This window comes from Stegostoma tigrinum, chromosome 22 (genome assembly GCF_030684315.1).
Source record: "Stegostoma tigrinum isolate sSteTig4 chromosome 22, sSteTig4.hap1, whole genome shotgun sequence".
Classification (NCBI taxonomy): Eukaryota; Metazoa; Chordata; class Chondrichthyes; order Orectolobiformes; family Stegostomatidae; genus Stegostoma; species Stegostoma tigrinum.
The window spans coordinates 17,744,036-17,764,406 of NC_081375.1; the positions used below are offsets into that span (position 1 = coordinate 17,744,036).

At 42.9% G+C, this 20,371-nt stretch overlaps 1 long non-coding RNA gene across 1 annotated transcript in view; it reads left to right on the plus strand.

The window, feature by feature from the left end:
• The first annotated feature begins 14,948 nt into the window (after positions 1-14,948).
• The window catches only part of LOC132210859 (uncharacterized), an 85,158-nt gene continuing 79,735 nt past the window's right edge, over positions 14,949-20,371 (plus strand). The window contains exon 1 of the long non-coding RNA XR_009447052.1: positions 14,949-15,060. This is a non-coding gene — a long non-coding RNA (uncharacterized LOC132210859). The remainder of the gene's footprint in view (positions 15,061-20,371) is intronic.

The following is a 20,371-nucleotide window of genomic DNA, read 5'->3' on the forward strand; positions in this document are numbered from 1 at the left end:
TGTCATTGAGAATTCTCATCCCCAGAGACATTTGAAAGTCTCAGTGGGTGATCTACAGTCTAGATGATGATTTTGAATGTCCAGGCTATCCTTGGTTAGCTTTTGTAGTGTGTGCTCGGCTATTTCGAGGTTTCAGCTGTTTGTGTGCAACACTATTTCTTCTGGCACGTTATTTAGATATTCCTTTGTAATTTCCTGTTGAGCTTGGCTACTTTCAGGCCAGGTGGCTTTAGTGGCCATTTTAAAGCGTCCAAGCTCATTGTTAACCACTTTTGCTCAAATCAAAGTCCAAGGTTTTTAAATTGGCATCCTTTGGTGTAAGATGACAGTGGAGTAACAGGGCTACAAGCAGGTTCTTGCCCAGTGCCCGTCCTCTCCCATCTGCTTTCCTTCCTTGTTTTAATTTTGCTCCTGTTCTTTTCTTTCATGTTACTTTCCTTTACTTTCAGTCTTTTTCTTCTTCTTTTCTGTGGTGGATGGTCAACAGCGCTGGTGCGGTAATGAGAGCAGGCTGCATGCAGAGCGGCAGATATGGCTTCTCCCTGCAATAGGAAGCAGCAGCAGTGAGGTCTTTCTCCCAGCGCTCAGGACCTGTGGCAGCAGCAAGGCCTTTCTCCCAGCGCTCAGGGCTTCTGACAGCAGCAGCGAGGTCTTTCTCCCAGAGTTCAGGGCCTGTGGCAGCGGCAGTGAGGCCTTTATCCCAGTGTTCAGGGCCTCTGACAGCAGCAGCGAAGTCTTTCTCTCAGCGTTCAGGGCCTCTGACAGCAACAGCGAGGCCTTTCTCCCAGCGTTCAGGGCCTGTGGCAGCAGCAGTGAGGCCTTTCTCCCAGCGTTCAGGGCCTATGGCAGCAGCAGTGAGGTCTTTCTCCCAGCGTTCAGGGCCTGTGGCAGCAGCAGTGAGGCCTTTCTCCCAGTGTTCAGGGCCTCTGACAGCAGCAGCGAAGTCTTTCTCCCAGCGTTCAGGGCCTCTGACAGCAACAGCGAGGCCTTTCTCCCAGCGTTCAGGGCCTGTGGCAGCAGCAGTGAGGCCTTTCTCCCAGCGTTCAGGGCCTGTGGCAGCAGCAGCGAGGCCTTTCTCCCAGTGTTCAGGGCCTCTGACAGCAGCAGCGAAGTCTTTCTCCCAGCGTTCAGGGCCTCTGACAGCAAAAGCGAGGCCTTTCTCCCAGCGCTCAGGGCCTGTGGCAGCAGCAGTGAGGCCTTTCTCCCAGCGTTCAGGGCCTGTGGCAGCAGCAGCGAGGTCTTTCTCCCAGCGTTCAGGGCCTGTGGCAGCAGCAGCGAGGTCTTTCTCCCAGCGCTCAGGGCCTGTGGCAGCAGCAGCGAGGTCTTTCTCCCAGCGCTCAGGGCCTGTGGCAGCAGCAGCGAGGTCTTTCTCCCAGCGTTCAGGGCCTCTGACAGCAGCAGTGAGGTCTTTCTCCCAGCGCTCAGGGCCTGTGGCAGCAACAGCAAGGTCTTTCTCCCAGCGCTCAGGGCCTCTGGCAACAGCAGCGAGGTCTTTCCCCCAGCGTTCAGGGTCTGTGGCATCAGCAGCAAGGTCTTTCTACAAGCGTTCAGGGCCCCTGACAGCAGCAGCGAGGTCTTTCTCCCAGCGTTCAGGGCCTCTGGCAGCAAATCTCCTCCAATAATCGGGGATGGCGTCGACAGGGCAGCAGACTTTTCAAGATGGAGTTGCTGGCACGGCGACATCTGCAGCCGAAATGGGACTTATGGCCAAGCAATGGCCTAGCCTGGCAGTAGACCCAGGAACTCCTGGTTGCGGGGTGCTTGTGGTTTCTGCAGTGTCAGTGCAATGGGCCCAGCTGCAAAGAGATGGCATCTAAAACGGGGCAATTCCTATGGCAGTAGGTCTGTCATAAGCGGTGGCGAAGTGGTGGAAGTCTTCCTTGAGGCTGGGTGCTGGCAAGACAGATCTTCTGAACTTTTTAGTTCTTTATCTTTCTATTTTATTCCTATGACCTATAATGCTGTACTACTTATTTCTTTACTCTCTAATTTTTTTTTGATTCCTGAGAATTTGATCTTGGGTATCTGTACCCAGGTACCTTTGCAACTAAGATGATGCTATAATGCGGTGATGTAAACTTTTTACTGTACTCATTTGAGTACATGTGACAAAGCTGATGTAGTTCAATTTAATTCAGTTTGTGGATCAGATCTAATGATTATTAGCCTGTACTTTACATAAGCGCTGACAATTGTCCTTTCTCCTGTCTGCTGTGCAGCTCTAGGTCACAGGTAACAAGAAAAGAGTAGCAGAGATCTAATTGTGGAGTTGCAGATGTCCCATCTCAGTGCCTTAAGAAACCAGCAGACTACTATCTTTCCATGGCAATGAGGCACAAGCAATAAACTCTGGCTTTATCATTGCTACTAACGTTCGAAGAAAAGAATTTAATAAAAAACAAGGCTAGTAGAATACCATGACATAATACGAAACCCAGCAAGTAGATAATTGCTGGTGAGGTCATTGTTAGCCTTTAGGTATAATTCCACAAAGAGAGAGTGCAGACAAAAATTCGTTTCCAGATTATTGGGCTAAGATTTGGTAATTGCAAGCTACAATAAGTAGAGATGGTTTTATTAAGCCTACACGCTATTTGCTTCATTGGATTTTCACAGCAATGTCTCTCCCTGTCTTTATCTCTCTCCCCCTCTCTTCTATACACAAACTCCTCTTCTTTCTGTTTCTTTCTCTCACACTCTCAGGGAATATTTTTGTTTCCAATTGATTAAAAAAAAGATTGCCAGTCAGAGGAGACTAAGCACTTAGAAAATTAATGATCTGGGAATATTCTGATTGGACCTGGAGGATCACAGTGCTTTGTTTTGATTACGTTAACGCAAACTCAAGAAATATTTTCCACTCTTACTTTCTCTTTACTGTTTAGTGCTGTATGAATGATTCAGAACCTGCTTTATATCGCAAAATTCAATCTGTTATACATCACCATTCATTTCAATAAACTAAATGAAACTCAAGTGTCACGTTTCCAAAAAATGTGAAGCAAAATGAGATATTGTTTTCAATGATCCCCCAGCCCTGCAGATCCAGAATATCAGCTGCTAACTTGGAGAAGTTTTATATCTCAGGGTAAATTACTGGAAAACACTGTGATTCTTCAAGCATATTATCTGGGCATTATTTATGAGTCCTTTTGCATAGTTATGACCTTGGTAGAGAATGATTATGACCTTGGCTTTTAGTTTTTTTAAATAGAATCCTGAAAACCCACATATTTGCTAAAAGAGTGAAACCACATTGTTAAATAATAGAATAATTTTTCAGAAAAATCAACAAGATGTGAATAATAACTACATTCTACCTTATGCAGTCAGTTACATTAAAAATAATAACCATAAAATGAATGCAATTACTTATTCTATGAACAAATTCTTTTTGTTTTATTAATTCATACTGTGGAAGCTAGCACTTGATGAATATTGTAGCATTCAGGCAACAGACAGTTCCATGCAGTTGCTGCATTTGACTGAAGAATTGTTAAATTAAATGATTCCCCATGATAGAAGTCAGATTTTTTACAAAGGTATTAATATATCACTTAAAACTTAGCAGAGCTCTTCGAAGAGTAGTTCTAGGGTCACTTATGGAAACAGGCAAAGCAAAGGCAGGCCTGTGCAAATAAAAATTGTTGCTGAGGAGGTAACTTGAGGTCATTGGTACTGTCCAGTTCGTATCAGTTAGAAAGTTCCAGGAGTCTTTATGTTCAGAATTAATAGGAACTGAGGGCAAGGTCAAGATTAGTTAGAAATCAAAATAACTGCAAATGCTGTAACTCAGAAACAAAGACAGAAATTGCTGGAAATGCTCGGCAGATCTGGCAGCATCTGTGAAGAGAAATCAGAGCTGACATTTTGTGTCCAGTTCTGAGGGAGGGTCACTGGACCCGAACCATTAACTCTGATTTCTTTTCACAGATGCTGCCAGTCCTGCTGAGCTTTTCCAGCAATTTCTGTTTTTGTCAACATTAGTTAAATGGGTCTGTGCACTTAGAACACAGAGAGATGTTCTTGGAATTAATAGATATAACTGAATTTTAGAATTCAGTCTCAGGGGGAAGTTCTAGGAGATATGTCGTGCTTAGAACAAGCGGCTTACCATTAATATTTCAGTGCAGCTGTGAACCAGGGTGAAGGAAAACCACAAGCAGTATTTGTTTTCTGGAAATAAGCAAGATTTGAACTCAGGAGAAAAAAAAATGGTAGAACAAACTTTGTGAAGATAATGTCTGTGAAAAAGCTCAAGTTGTGCCTATAAGCATGTTCTGGAATTCATTTTCCAAAACCCAGGGGAATATATACCCAGGAGAATACCAGAACATAAGAATTTGTTGAAAAAGTCATTGACAGGCTTTTCAGGGAGTTTTGTGGCCTGATCACCAAAAGTGAACATTTCCATTCCTTGTGAAGTTTTTAAAGAAATGTTCCGACACAATGTATCACTAACATCGGGGAGGTAGAATGCTGAGAAATTGCTTGGATCTGATACAGTCACAGTTGCTGTTTAACATATTCTGTGAGGTGTTTGATCATATTCTGTTACCCATATTTATGCCATGTTCATTTAGGATTGTAAAACTATAAGTCATATTTATCTTGACACAGTCTAAACCTTTTTTTGTCAATAATGTTTGCATGCTTGTTTAAGCATTGTAACTGAATTATTCTTTGTTGACTAAGTAGAACTCGGTGAACTGTTTCTCACAGTAAACTAGATACACTCGTGTAGCTCTATAACATACATCACCACTCTGGTGAAAAGTAAAATCTCCATGACCAGTGGAGGAGTGAGTCTAGAAAGAAATCGGTGCATGTCTCCAACCTTGACTGTAATAATACTTGAAATGAATGGCTTAATGCCACTTCCCTCCTCTAACAGATGGGCCCACATTCTGAAACTCAAATCAGACATTTATCAAAAAATGGAAGATTGACTATTTGGTCTGAGCATTGATTCATAGATAGGCTGACATTTCTTCAGCTTTCCATTTACTTCTGGCAATTATGTACCTGTAAATCTCTTACAAACAGCCTAAGGATGCAAACTCTCTGTATAAAACAGTCATCTCTGATGTCTTATGCATCATTTCACTTCCAGGGCATCTTTGCAGGAGTTTCTCAGGCTGGTTTCTTAGACTTATCCATCTTTAGCTGCTTCATTAATAACCTTTCTTCACTCTTGAGCTTAGAAGTCTGGACGCGCACCAGTGCTTGCACAACGTTCAATCCCGTATGCCACTCCCCAGATCATGAGGCAATCCATGTCCAAATGCAGCACAACCTGAACAATATCCAGGTTTGGGATGATGACTGACAAGTAGAATTCATGCTAAGCAAGTGCTAGACAATGACTATTTCCAACAAAAGAGAATCAAAGTTACATGCCTTGAATTTTAATGGTGTTACCATCACAGAATTGGCACCACTGAGGTTGCTATTGACCAGAAACTGAACTGGATCAGCCATATAAATACTTTGATTGATTGATTGATTGGGTTTATTGTCACGAGTACTGAAATACAGTGAAAAGCTTTATTTACAAGTGACACAGGCAGATGACAGCAAGCAAATGATGTACAGATCAAAAAGACTTAGAGGCATACAGGTTACACTGCAGACAAAATTATTTGAGGGTAGAGTCCATTCAACAGTCTGATAACAGCTGGAAAGAAGCTTTTCCTGAACATGCTCATGAGTGTGCTCTGTCTTCTGTATCCTCTGCCTGACAGAAGAGGTTGTAGGAGATCATTATCGGGCTGCAAGTTGTGTTTGCTGATGTTGGCAGCCTTTCTTTGGTTGCGGGTTGTGTAAATAGAGTCCATGGATGGAAGATAATGGGAACTGCAGATGCTGGAGAATCCAAGACAACACAGTGTGGGGCTGGATGAACACAGCAGGCCAAGCAGCATCCCCCCACTGCATCCCAAATCCAGCCCAACTCGTCCCCGCCTGCCTATACATGTTCTTCCTCTCACCTATCCCTTCCTCCCACCTCAAGCCCCACCCCCATTTCCTACCTACTAACCTCATCCCACCCCCTTGACCTGTCCGTCCTCCCCAGACTGACCTATCCCCTCCCTAACTCCCCACCCATACTCTTCTCTCCACCTATCTTCTCCTCTATCCATCTTCAGTCTGCCTCCCCCTCTCTCCCTATTTAATTCAGAATCCCCTCCCCATCCCCCTTTTCTGATGAAGGATCTAGGCCCGAAACGTCAGCTTTTGTGCCCCTAAGATGCTGCTTGGCCTGCTGTGTTTGCAGTTTGCTTTCAGTGGTGCCTCTGTAGAAGTTGGTGACGGACCTTATGGGCATGTCGAATTCCCTGAGCCACCTGGGGAAGAAGAGGCATTGCTGTGCCTTTTTGATTGTTGCATTTATGTGGGAAGTCCACGACAGTTCGTCGGTTAGCATCACTCCGAGGAACTTGATGCTCTTCAGTCCGTCAACCTCAGTACCATTGGTGTAGATGGGGAGCATGCTCTCCTCCATTCCTTCTCAAGTCGATGATCAGTTCTTTAGTTTTGTTGACAGTGAGAGAGAGAGATTGTTTTCATTGCATGACATCACCAAGCCCTCTATGGCCCTATGTCTATTTTTTTTTCTGAAGAGGGGACTCGACCCGAAACGTCAAACTTTCCTGCTCCTCTGATGCTGCTCGGCCTGCTGTTTTCATCTAGCTTCACACCGTGTTATCTCAGATTCTCCAGCATCACAGTTCCTACTACCTCTATGTCCCTTCTGTGTTTTGACTCATCATTGTTAGATATCTGTCCCACTATGTGTTGTCAGCAAACTTGTAGATGGCGTTAGTACGGAATTTGGCTTCACAGTCGTGGGTGTACAGGAAGTACAATAGGGGGCTGAGGGCACATCTTTGGGGGGGGCTCTGGTGTTGAGTGTTGTTGTGGAGGAGGTGCAGTTTCCAATTCTCACCGACCGCGACCTATGGGTCAGAAAGCTGAGGGCCCAGTTGCAGAGGGTGGAGCCGAGATTAAGGTCACACAGTTTTGAGATCAGTCTGGAGGGGGTAATGGTGTTGAAAATGGAGCTGTGGTTAACAAGCAGGAATCTGACTTAGGTGTCTTTATTGAGTGCAGAGCTAGGGGTATAGCATCCTCTATGGGCCTGTTATGTCAGTAGGCAAACTGTAGGGGACAGAGGCAGGCTGGGAGACTGGAGCTGATGTGGGCCATTACCAGCCTCTTGAAACGCTTCCCGATTATTGAAGTCAGAGCTGTTGGGTGATTTGAAGAACACTGCATGTGTTTTCTTGGGTACGGGGGTGATAGCAGTCTTCTTGAAGCAGGTGAGGACTTTGGCATGTAGCGGGGAAAGGGTGAAGATGTTGGTGAATACCTCCATCAGCTGGTCCACACAGGATCGGCTGGGATACCGTCTGGGCCTGTCGCTGGCCTGACTTCTGACTGATCTGACAGAGGCTGCTAGAGCACAGGAGAAGCTGGGAATCGTACATATGTAACTCACCTCCTGAATCTCCTAAGCCTGCCCACCCTTTCCACAATGCACAAATGAGGAGTGTGAAGGAATAGTCTCCACTTGCCTGGATGAATGCAGCTCTAACATCACTGAAGAAGTTCAACGCCATCCAGGACAAAGCAGGCCGCTTGATTGGCTGCCCATCTCCCACTTTCAACATTCACTGTATTCACCTCTGACACACATCAGCAGCACTGTGCACCTCCTAGAAGATGTACTGCAGCAGCTCACCAAGTTTCATAGGTAACATTGTCCAAACACATGACCTCAATTACGTGAAAGCACAAGGGCAGCAGATTCACAGCGAGGTGCTATTTTCCCTCCAAGCAACACACTGTCCTGATTTGGAACTCTATTGATATTCCCTTACTGTCACTGGGACAAAATCCTGGAATTTCCTTCCTCACAGCACTATGGTCATCCTTATGGCCCAAAGACTGCAGTGATTCAAGAAGGCACCTCACCAGCAGCTTCTCAAAGGAAATTGGGAATGCACAGTAAATGCTGGCCTAATCAGTGATGCCAACAACTCATGAACAACCTAAAGAACTGTGTAGCCTCCTTCAGTCAGGCTCTAATCATTCCTAATTTCTTTAATGACTGATGATTTGCATTAATATTGACACTACCTTTCTCTCTATTAAGTCTTGCTAAACCAGAAATCCAACTCATCATTAATGGGAACCTTCAATTCAAAGGGTTTTCACTCTTTTAGCCAACACCCAAAATTTCAAACAAATTCTGCTGATGGAGATATTTCCTTCACTCTGGACTGGTCCAGGCTGCACCTTGAGGCTGCTCACTTGCTCTCTTTAGCACTTTGCTCACTTGGTGCCTACCTGCATGCTTGCAGCATTCCTGCTTCACCTCGCCTTGCCTATTCGTGCAAGCAGCTTGTATTCTGGATCAGCACTTTTCATTGAAGGGGTGAATATCTTGCTGTATGGCAGCGCGCTACATCAAGCTCAAATCTGTTCCAGTATGCTATGTGGTAAACACGCTGCATGTGCAGCAATCAAGCAGCTGTTCCTCCATGTTTTAGGGGAGTAGTCCTCACCAACGTCTGTGGAGGTCTCCAGAAATCAGAGATCCTGCACAATAAATCTTGGGGCAATCTACCACACCACTGCAAAGATTGGCCACAGTCAGGGTCCAGTCAGGGTGGTATCAGTCGGCGAGTCCATGTCTCTGTATGCCAGTGATTGGTCACAGTCACTCCCATAGCTCCATAGTGGACATTCTGGGGGGATAGCAGTCGCATTCAGGGAGATGTACTGCCATTTGTCAGTAGTCTGGGCACTTGCTGCATGGGGCTGTGCAGTTAGGTCACTTCAGGACGTAGACCACAATCAGTCCATTGGCTTTACCCAATAGAAGGGGTAATGGACAAGGGGCTGCCATGGGATAGGGGCTCATGAACCTGTTCTTCAGGATTGGGGGCTGCAGGTGAGAGGGATGTGGAGTGTGAGGAGGGAGGCAAATGACAATTGTCTGTGGGGGCAACCGTATTGGAAGGGGAAGATACAGTAAAGCATGGATGGGAAGGGAGTTGTGTGGGAGACAGTTTGTCCATGGTCAGATGCGCGTTGGCATCCAGGGTGTTAATGTATGGCCACAGCTGGCATCATCACCAGACATTTCAGGTGCTAGATAGTAAAGGTGAGCGGTGTAGGCTTGTGTAGGCTGGTTGGGTGGGGACATGGGGAGGTATGATGCCAATGGGATTCACAAGAATGGTAACAAGGAAGGCAATTTGGATATTCAGGATCTCTCCAATATAAAGACTTAGTGGTTGGAAGCCACAGGCCAAATTACTGTCACTGCCCTCTTTCATTGTGGTGTAAGACATAAGTATGAAATAGATAGGAAAATGAACACACACGGAGTGGGCACACCCAGAAGTGGCTGGACTGTGAAGGAAGGGGCTGCAGGACCCACTGGCAGTAGTGCTGACCATTGAGCCAATTAGCCACCATCCTGCTTGGGTTTTTGGATGCTGGTCATCCCGGGTCCAGAACGCCTCAGTAGGATTTCCTCAGGGTTTTCGTTCAGGCCCAGCTACGTTTAGCTGCTTCATCAATGACCTTTGTTCCATCAAAATGACAGAATTGGTGATGTTCGCCAATGATTACACAATGTTCAGGATCATTTGTGACTCCTCAAATACTGAAGCAGTCCATGTTTGAAACAAGGCTCTTCAAAGAAAAACAACATTACACACAGAGCCATGCACAGGCCAGGATGTAGCCCTGAGGGGAGGGCTTTAATCCATGGCAATCCTTGCACATTGGCTCCCTGCATGGTGCACACCTCCCAGGCACAGCTGATCACTTCATTCAAACCATCACTTTCAAATAGAGGAGGCAGAGAACAAATAGGGATATTATAGAGAGACAGACTATGATCTTAGCTTTGGGTTCTGCCAGGGCCATTCAGCTCCTGGCCTCATTAGGTCAAACATGGACAAAACAGCTGAATTCCAAGGGTGAGAGTGAGAATGACAGGGCTTCACATCAAGGCTGCATTTGACCGTGTGTGGCATCAAGGACCCCTAGCAAAACTGTAGTCAGTGGGTATGAGGGAGCAAACTCTCTGGTTGGAGCCATACCCGGCAGGTAGGAACATTGTTGTTGTTTATAGAATCGTAGAACCCCTACAGTGCAGACAGAGGCTATTTAGCTCATTGAGTCTGCCCTGACCGTTTGAAGATCATCCCACCCTATCCCATAATTCCACATTTACTATAACTAACTTGCACATCCCTTGAAATGACAAGACAATTCAGCATGGCCACTTTGACCAACCTGCACATCTTTGGGCTGTGGGAGGAAACCGGAGCACTCGGCGGAAACCTATGCAGACATGTGGAGAACGTGCAAACTCCACAAAGACAATCGTCCAAGGTTGGAATCGAACCCGGGTCCCTGGCAGTAGTGCTGACCATTGAGCCAATTAGCCACCATCCTGCTTGGGTTTTTGGATGCTGGTCATCCCGGGTCCAGAACGCCTCAGTAGGATTTCCTCAGGGTTTTCGTTCAGGCCCAGCTACGTTTAGCTGCTTCATCAATGACCTTTGTTCCATCAAAATGACAGAATTGGTGATGTTCGCCAATGATTACACAATGTTCAGGATCATTTGTGACTCCTCAAATACTGAAGCAGTCCATGTTTGAATGCAGCAAGATCTGGGCAATACCCAGGCTTAGGTTGACAAGTGGCTTGTAACATTGGCATCGCACAAATACCAGACGTTGACCATCTCCAATAAGAAACAATCTAACAACGTACTGTTGATATTCAATGGTGTTACCATCACTGAATCCCTCACTATCAACATCCTAGAGGTTACCATTGACACATCAACACAATGTTGATTAAAGCAGGTCAGAGGCTGGGAATACTATGGTGAGTAGTTCACTTCCTGATTCCCCAAAGTCTACCTTTTATTTACAAGGCATAAGACAGGAGTGTGATGGAATACTCCCACTTGCCTGGATGTGTGCAGTTCCAAAAATACTCAACAAGCTTGACATCCTTGAGCGCAAAGGACCTTGCTTTGTTTGGCATTACATCCACAAGCATCCACTCCCTCCTCCAGTGATACTCAGTAGCAGCAGTGTGTACTATCTACAAGATGCACTGCATAAATTCATCAAAGGTCCTAAAAAAGCATCTTCCAAACCCATAGCCACTTCCATCCAGATGAACAAGGGCAACAGATACATGCAAACACAACCACCCACAAGTTCCCATCCAAGCCATCCACTATTATGATTTGGAAATATATTGCTGTTCCTTCACCTTTGCAGTGTCAAAATCCAGAAATACCCTCCCAAAGGGCAATGTGGTTCTGCATACAACACATGGGCTGCAACAGTTCAAGAAGGTAGCTCGCCACAACCGTCACAGGTTCAACTCGGGATGGGCCAGAAATACTGGCCAACTAATGATGCCTGCGTCTCACAAATGAATTTTAAAAAAATAGTACTTCAAAATCCCCAGATACCTAAACTTCACTGTTAACTGCTTTGAGATCATGAGAGGCATTACACAAATGTGAATCAGCTTTCACAAAGCTGACACACACTAATGAACTTTATCATGAGAGCCTTGTTTCTGGTAATTAATCAAATGTTGCTGAAGGTTGATTCAGTATTGGTGAAGTATTGTCGTAATGCTGGTGTATCATCCGGAGATGACATCAATCCAGTATTGGTTTGTTAATGACAATTGTTTTCTGTGTAACATACAAGAATGAAATGCATAATCAAAATGCAAAATTAAGTTGATGTTATCAAGGTTGGCACCAGCAGGATCATATATTATTTGTTGCAATAAATAAACGTATAAATACCCCCAATACTGTTTCATACAGACAATACCATAGTATTTAAGTTAGGCAGCAATCTTTTTTTTGCTCCAGGTGATTTATCAGGCTGTTTATATTGAGTTAGAAAACCTTCAGTTCTATACAGTGTCACAGAGATTTTCAACAGTTCAGGCCAGTTACGGCAGGTCTCTGTTGCAGAATCTTATTGAGAAACTCTCCCGGGAGATTCTCAGTTTGTCTGCCTTGGAACACCTCTCCTCTGAGAAAATACTAAAAGGATCAATATAGGACTAATATGACAGATTACTTTGACGTTGTACCCATTATCTTCCACTAACACATGAAGCATATTAATGCAATTTCACAAGTCATTTGGGGTTCCAACACTTGAAATACTAAAAACAGGAAAGAAATACAGAAAAAATATAATCAATTAATTTGAATAATTATGAATCTTCTTAACAGCTGGGAATTTTTCAAAGTGTAACAATTTTGTTTGTATTGTTTCTTATATAATGCACTCCTAAGCTCCGACATATAGAGCAGTAATTAAGCCGTTGTCCTTTAATATTTATCGAGAAACCTAGTGGAGTAGGAAACACTCATAATGATTAATCCTGCCATTTTGAAGAAAATCATGTAAAAGTAAATTTACATCTGATCATTAACAAATTCTAAGTTTAGCTTTTAAAAGTTTGTAGATATTAAGAGAAAAGAAATAATGAGAGAATTAGAAAGTTTAAAATTTTGATACATTCAAGGGAAAACTAGAATCTGATCCATTTGTGATGATCTTTGCACATGTTCCAGCTTTAGGCCAGGTTCACTTCTTTTGCTCTCATGTGAGATGATTGAAGTTATCGTTAATTGAAACTGCTGGAAATTTATGGGTCACTTCAACCACCTCTGAGGCAAAGTTACCATTAACTAAAAATCAGAATGAAAATCAGTCAAGTTCAGCTAACCCAATTAGGGAAAACACAATAAAGAGAAAGATGACAAAAACTCACCAAGAGTTCTACAAATGTCACCTTTTATTCTCATTTTTCTTTTGTTTTACATTAGATATAATTAGCCATTCATGTCATTCTCTCAACAAAGAATGGGGGAGCAAAAATTGACATTTCCATTCACCATAACCTATAGTTTTGATCTATTAGAAAAAAGAGTGAAAATATTGCCACCAATCGCAAACCATAAGCTAAATATAAGATTCTGCTTCTGAAAAGATCAGAATAATGATAATTGTCTTTTAATATCAGACTGATCTGGAGAACTTACTGCAACTACTTATATTGTCCCTTTAATTCCCAAGGCATTTCATGGGAGCATTTTAAAAAAACGCACAAGGTAATGAAGAGATCTCGGGTCAGATAAGCAAACATTTGGTCAAAGTTGTATGTTGAATTTGTTAAACAAGGAAAGTGAGGTAAAAAAGGTGGAGAGGTCTATTGCAGATACAACAGAGCTTACTACCTAAGCAACTGAAGGTATGATCACCAACATTGGAGCAATTGGGGATGCTTAAAATGCCAGAATTAGAGAAGAACAGATGTATCAGGAGGACATTACAGAGAAAGGGAAGAATCTAGGCCACTGAGGGAGTTGAAAACAGGGATGATAGTTTTAAAGTAAAGCTATTGCTTACCTAGGGGACACGTTGGTCAATGAGCACAAGGGTAATGTGTGAACCAGATTTGGTCTGACTTAAGACAAGGGCAATAGAGTTTTACGAATGTCAAAGACATAAGGAGTAAATGACACTTCTGGATTAGAAGGATGTTGGTCATACTGTACTACTATTGTCTAAACATGATATTGGTACAATATATTGATCTGATACACTGAGGATTTTAGTGATTCTTGTGGCAGTAAAATTCAGTTGGAACAGCTTTACAAGAATAATGTTAGTTTTCAAAGTTTGACTCAACAAAAAGCATTCAAAGAAAATAAATCCTCATAGCCTGAACTGAACAAGGTGATAACAACATATTACTTGAAATCACAACAACCTCCTAAATTGGAATAACTTTTCTTGTCATCATGAGTTGATTTTCATTCTTAGCATTGTTAGGCAATCACACATTCCAGCTGGCTAAAGTCTCTTCTGACTTTCTGTTCCTTTCCCCTACTAATTTACACTCATCTGAATCTGACTTTTTGAGCATTCTCAGTTCTAACCTCTTCATCATTGTTCTCCATGCCTTCTGCCATCTATATCCTGCGTTCTGGAGTCCCTTCCCTATGTCTTTCTGTTTCTCTTACTCTTTTTTCCTTATTTAAGACATTCCTTAAAACCTACCTCTTCAAATAAGTTTTTGATCATCTTACTTAGTATGCTTTCAGGTAGCTCAAGGTTTTTTTTTCCACAAACCATCCAAGAAAGCACTTTCTTGAAACACTCACAAAAGTGCAAGTTGTCCTCATAGTTGATTTGGTTTACAGTCTTGGAACAGTTTTGTATTTGAATCTCTAAGTATCAGCAAACACAATGAGCAAATGCTGGAAGGCAGAGTCTATAGGTGTGAGGCTAGAAAAGCACAACGGGTCAGACAGCATCCGAGGACCAGATAAGTCAACATTTTGGGCAGAAACCCTTCATCAGGACCAGCAGTCCCTTATGTGAAAATATTCCGCTGCCTGCTTTCTTGGAAAGTGGTCCAGTGAAATCAGTTGAGATGCTTTCTGTTCATTTGTGCCTTACAGGTTCATGTGGATATAATAAAGTAGTTTTGCAGCTGATCATGTATGTTTTACAGCTTTCAAAAGGAATGAGGATCACGACACCTTTATACATATAATTGGGCAACGGTGCTACATTTACTGTTTCTGTAAAGCAAAACACCGTATCAGCAAAATAAGTAATTTATTTTTGGTTGTACTGGTGTGATCCACCAACACTGGACAAGTCATTAGCAGGACAGCGTTTTAATTTCCATTTTATTAGCCAATATAGTAGCTTAAGGACCAATGCCCTCAGTCATTGTGTAGTGATACAGAATCTGTGAGATTAAGTTCCTGTCTTGATATGTTGCAATAATAGCAATTGTGAAATGAGATACCAGCAGTTTATATTACCTGCCGCAAAAGAATCAAACACTACATACATACTCCAGAGGAAAACATAGTTGATGAGCCAGAGAATCCTATTTTCTAAATGTGGAAACTTCAGTCATTGATAGCGTGGTCCAAAATTCTGAGTGCCGGATTTACCGATGTATGTACTTTAGAATTATAAAGTTAAATTTGTAAATGTAATCAGGAATCTGCAATAGGAACTTGCTTGCTTTTGTGACTTTCCGTACTGAAGTAAAATATCTTCTTGTTTCATTTGATGTGATTCTGATACTAGAATTATACATTATGTGTATTGCACAGTCCAAGAGCTAAAATGTTTGAGTGCTGCTTGTGATTGTAATTGTTAGTTTTGCAATATTTTCCTGGTTTGTAAGTTCTGAGCTGGCACCCGAAAGAGAGCTGTATTGGCAAAGAGGATTTGTTTAAAAAAAAATACAGAAGTTAAAAAGTGCGCTTGAAGCTACTGGATGGTGCCCCTTTCTTTTCTTTATTCTTTCATGGGATGTGGGTGTCACTGATAAGGCTAGCTTCTGATGCTCATCCTCCGTCGCACTTGAACGGAGTCTCAGAACGGTTTGTCGGCCATTTCGAGAGTGGAGTTGTGAGGCCAGGAATAGACTCATTGCCCTGAGTCTGGAGTCACATGTCGGCAGATATTGATTCCTAAATGTCATGAGTGAAACAGATGGGGTGATAGTGGAAATTGATGGTAATTCAAGGTCATCACTCGCTTTCAATTACAGATGTGTCGATTGAATTCAAATTCCCCCAGCGACCATGATGGAACTTATAACCATTTCCCCGGGTCATTAGCCTGGGACTTTAGTTCCAGTGACATCACCACTGTGTCACCGTCTTCCCATCATGGTGGTGGCTTAAGGGCGTAAGATGCTAGATATACCAACAGGGTGAAGCTACAAGCAAAATCACATGGGCAGATGCTGACCAAGTTGAGATTGATGTGCACTGTAGGCTATGGACTGATGACAGTTATTCTGGTTTTTACCTTGAACTACCTACCAAATCCATTCACTAGCGGCCTTGTTTCATAGGTGACTGTCTTTTCCAGTTCAAGGTTCAGAGTGAGGTGGTGACAATAATGGGGCAGATTTTAACTTTAGCTCCCTGGTACAGACTGAATGAATGTCTGTCAATATGCCTATCTCCCTGTTCTGGAGCCACCTGGCTCCTAGAATCCATGATTTTGACTCAGGTTTTTGGAATGGTGGTTAAGAATGTGAATTGGGCCCATTGTGTTGAGAGGAGCAATCTACCAATGGAACATTGATGACTCAGATCCTCCTGTTATTTCTTCAAGCTTCCAGTCTAAGGAAGGAATTAAGATTGAGCTATGGAAGCAATTTGTGACACCTAAAAAGACAAAAATAGAAATTGCTGAAAAGCTCAGCAGGTCTGGCAGCATGTGTAGAGAGAAATCAGAGTTAAACTTTTGGGTCAAGTAAGCCTTCCTCAGAAATTTTCCAGCACTTTCTATTTACAGCATCTTTTGGTTTTTATAGTGACATATGAACATGAGGTGGGAAGGGGGTAACTTTGACACTGGCTGATAACACAGGATAATCTCTCCCGATTCTGATTTCTCTTGAATAAGTAATTAGGTTTGTGTAATTTAGTTGAAGTAAAGGCTACATTATAAGTTAGATGAAGAACCTGCATTTGGACTCAGGCTACTGTTGTGAGCATATTCCAGACTGTTGAAGGAACCCTTCAGAAAATTAACCATCTGGAAGCTACTGTTTCTTCAGGTTTTAAATACATTTTTCCACAGCTTAAAAGAGATGCATGTTTTTGAATGTTTAATAACCTTGTATATCGACATAACTGATTTTGTGCAGCATTTGAGAGGATATTGTAATGTCTCTGGTGACACCTGCTAAGACTTTCCACTGTAGTGGCTCAATTATTCAAAGGTGATTTATATAACAGGCATGCTTTAATAGTACATCAGAGATCTGCCCAGTCTAGTAAGCAATTGTCACAGAGAAATAAACTAGAGACGTTGTAACCACCCAACAATGCCAACACTGTAACCTTATCACACTTCAAATTTCAAGCTCCTTTTACATTATTGTTTTAATTCAGATTACTGGATCTTGTCATCTGCCAGGTTCCTCCTATTTTTTACACTAATGCTGTATTAAACAGCTGCGCAGCAGCATTGTTAACTATTGGGATAATGGATATGGTGAGGAAGGGGTGAGTGGGCAAGTTCAGTATCTATTCAAAGAAAATCAACAAGATGTAATTATAAAAGCTTCAGAGCAACGTAGGAAAAGGAAGAGGATATTAGCCCCTAGAATTTGTACCATCATTCAATGAGGCTATGACTCATCTACTGTTTAACTCTATAAACCCTTACGACGTTTGTCAATGAAAATGTATCAATTTCAATTTTAAATTTAACAACTGTTCTTACCAATTAAGGCAGAGAACTTCCAAATCTTTGTCACACTTAGTGTGAATTAATATTTCCCAATTTCACTTCTGAAAAGTCTGGGTTGATTCTCAGAGATTTCCTTTTTTGGCTAATGTCAGGTTTGTTGAATTTCAAAGAGAGCTTTTCTCTGTGAGGCTTTATGGTTTTTCTTGCTGTTTCTCACCAAACTCACCTTAATAATGACTTACCTTGGCTCACTGTGAAGCCTAGTTCCCATTTGGCCACTTGCCATTCCCTGCAGAAAGTTGTCACTGTCAGGATATCCTGGAAGGGACTGGCATCCCAGGAGCCAGTACCATGTTTAAAAGTTGGTTATGTGCCCGAATGGGCACTATCAGTCACGAGCTGCCTTGCACAGTTCCTGAAATTTGCCATGGACAAGGCAGATAAGAGGAAATTTGCATTTGGCTCTTGTGGCCAGGGATGTGGAGGCACTATTGGATGGGCTGCTGAAGTGATGGGGCATCATCTCCCACCAGGACTAGCAGAGGAAGTCATAACACCACACGATACCAGGCTGGTCTAAGGGTTCTGAGAAAGGGTCACCAGACCTGAAATGTTAATTCAGATTTTTTTCTTCACAGATGCTGCCAGACCTGCTGAGCTTTTCTTGTAACTTCTGTTTTTGTTCTTTTTTCCTTCATTGATGCTGCCAGACCTGCTGAGGTTTGCCAGCAACTTCTGTTTTTGGTCTAAGATTGCACTTAACCCACTTGCAGTCTCACCTATCTTGAAGAGTACATAGCAATATTGGAAGAAAGTCAATGGCCTTCCCTCTCCACCACTGTAAGCATCACATTCCTCCCTCTCATAACTCACACTCACTTTGTCTCTAACATTGAACCCAGCTCCCAGCAAGGCCCATGCTCTACCACTCTCAGGATTGTCTGCAATATCTCTCACTTGTCATCACCTACCCTAAATCCACATACCCTCTGTGCTGCCTACTCATTTGCTCACACTTGCATCAGCACTCAATGCAGCGCCATCTACTGTTTTACCCTCAGTACTTGAATCTCCCTCATTCCAGGAGAGAAAAAGCCCAGAATAATGCAGAAAGATTCAAGACTGGATAAGAGGAGGCAGGGGTTATCTGCCATTTGGCCCCTCAAATCTTATGAGCAGAGGACCCTGACTCTGACCAAATACCACGAGCAACTGACTAATCATGTCCAAGCCCGTGGGCTGGTATCAGGCACTTCCCCTGACTTGCTGTTCTGGCACTTCCTGACCAAAAGTTATCTCGCATGGCTTGACTGAGGCCTGTTGACTAATACGATAAGCTTCCTGTGTCATGGTTTTGCTAAACATTATGGCAATGCAGCCGTAGTGAGAGCCTAGTATATCTGGCTAAGGGGCAAGGTGCAAAAAGAGGAAGTATTACAAGATGGGGATGTATGGGCATGCAGTGAATAGACACTATGAAAGGAAGTGACCAGCATGAAGATGCCACCTGGCCCAGCCCATGAGCAGGATGCATGTCCTTTGATGCACAGTGTCCTTGCTGCAGCATTACAATGGTGGTTGCCGTTTTATCCTGAGGTACAGCTTTGATCTACAGAAATGTATTGGAAGTGGATTGGAGATACACTAATGAGAGAGAGAGGCCGGAGCCTGGCACATGTCAGATCCTAGTTTCCGTGGATGTGGCAATATGTGGCTGGTGCCCTGAGATATTGATTACTTAATCCAACATGGAGGTCCTTTCGAGCGAGAAACAAGCTGAAGTCTCCAGGTACCTACACTGGCTTCCATGTCAAAATTTCTTGGTGTCCAGATTTCCCACAGCAGGTGGTATGATAGGAAGCTGTAAATTAATTCAGTGAGATATGCTGTTAATAAGATCATCCTCAGTAACCTTTAGTTGGCAACTTGCACTCACGCTTGAGAATCACACCTCAAGACCCAGAACTTAGGTAAAAATTGCAGCAAGTTGCTCTTGGCGTGGAAGTAGACCTTGACATACATGTTGTGCAGTTCTGTTCCATTTCTTGCCATTGACCATGTCATTCAGATCCCTGTAAGATTTTAAATAAAAACCTAAAGAACCACAGATGCTGTAAATCAAGAACAGAAACAAAGCTGCTGGAAAAGCTCAGCAGATCTGGCAGCATCTGTGAAGGAGAAAACAGAGTTAACGTTTCGGGTCCGGTGACCCTTACTCAGAACTTCTGGGGAAGTTCGTTCCTTCTGAGGAAGGCTCACTGGACCCGAAACGTTAACTCTGTTTTCTTCATTGCAGATGCTGCCAGATCTGCTGAGTTTTTCCAGCAACTTTGTTTCTGTCCCTGTGAACATTTCTACTCTCTGGCTTTAATTTGCCTTCAGTCCTGGACGGTTCAAGTGGCGGAACTTATTTCATTTATCTACCCTATCTGTTCCTTTTAGTGTCTTATGACCATGGTCAAATCACCGCTTATTCTAATTTTCAGGGAACGCAATCCTAAGTTTGTGAAATCTATTCTCATAACTTGACCCTCTGTTGGCAGTAATTTCACTTGGTGCTACCTCCAAGATCAATTTGTATCCCTTTTAATGTTGTGCTATGCAGAACTACTCATCAGGCACCACATGTGGTCTCACCAAAGCTTTAGGTATCATAACGTGACTTCTATTAGCTTTTTCTCTAGATCCTAGATATAAATATCAGTATTCCCTTGGCCTTTTTGACTATTTTCTGAACCTGTTCATGATACTTTAATGATCTATGTACCTGGACCCGTGAGGTTTTCTTTCGACTCTTCATTTTGTGTAACTTTACACCATTTGGTAAACATTTTGTTCCATCATTTTAAGTCTAAAGCAGATGACCTTACCTTTGCCCACATTGAAATTAAATGGCCACAGTTTTGCTCACTTACCTAGCCTTTCAATACCTCTTTGTAATGTTATTTTAATTGCTGCAGTGTTCACACTGCCAGGTAATAACTCAGAAAGTAGGGTTTTCCCTTCCGAATGGGTTTAATTTGCTGTTTGTGATGTGCTGATTAAC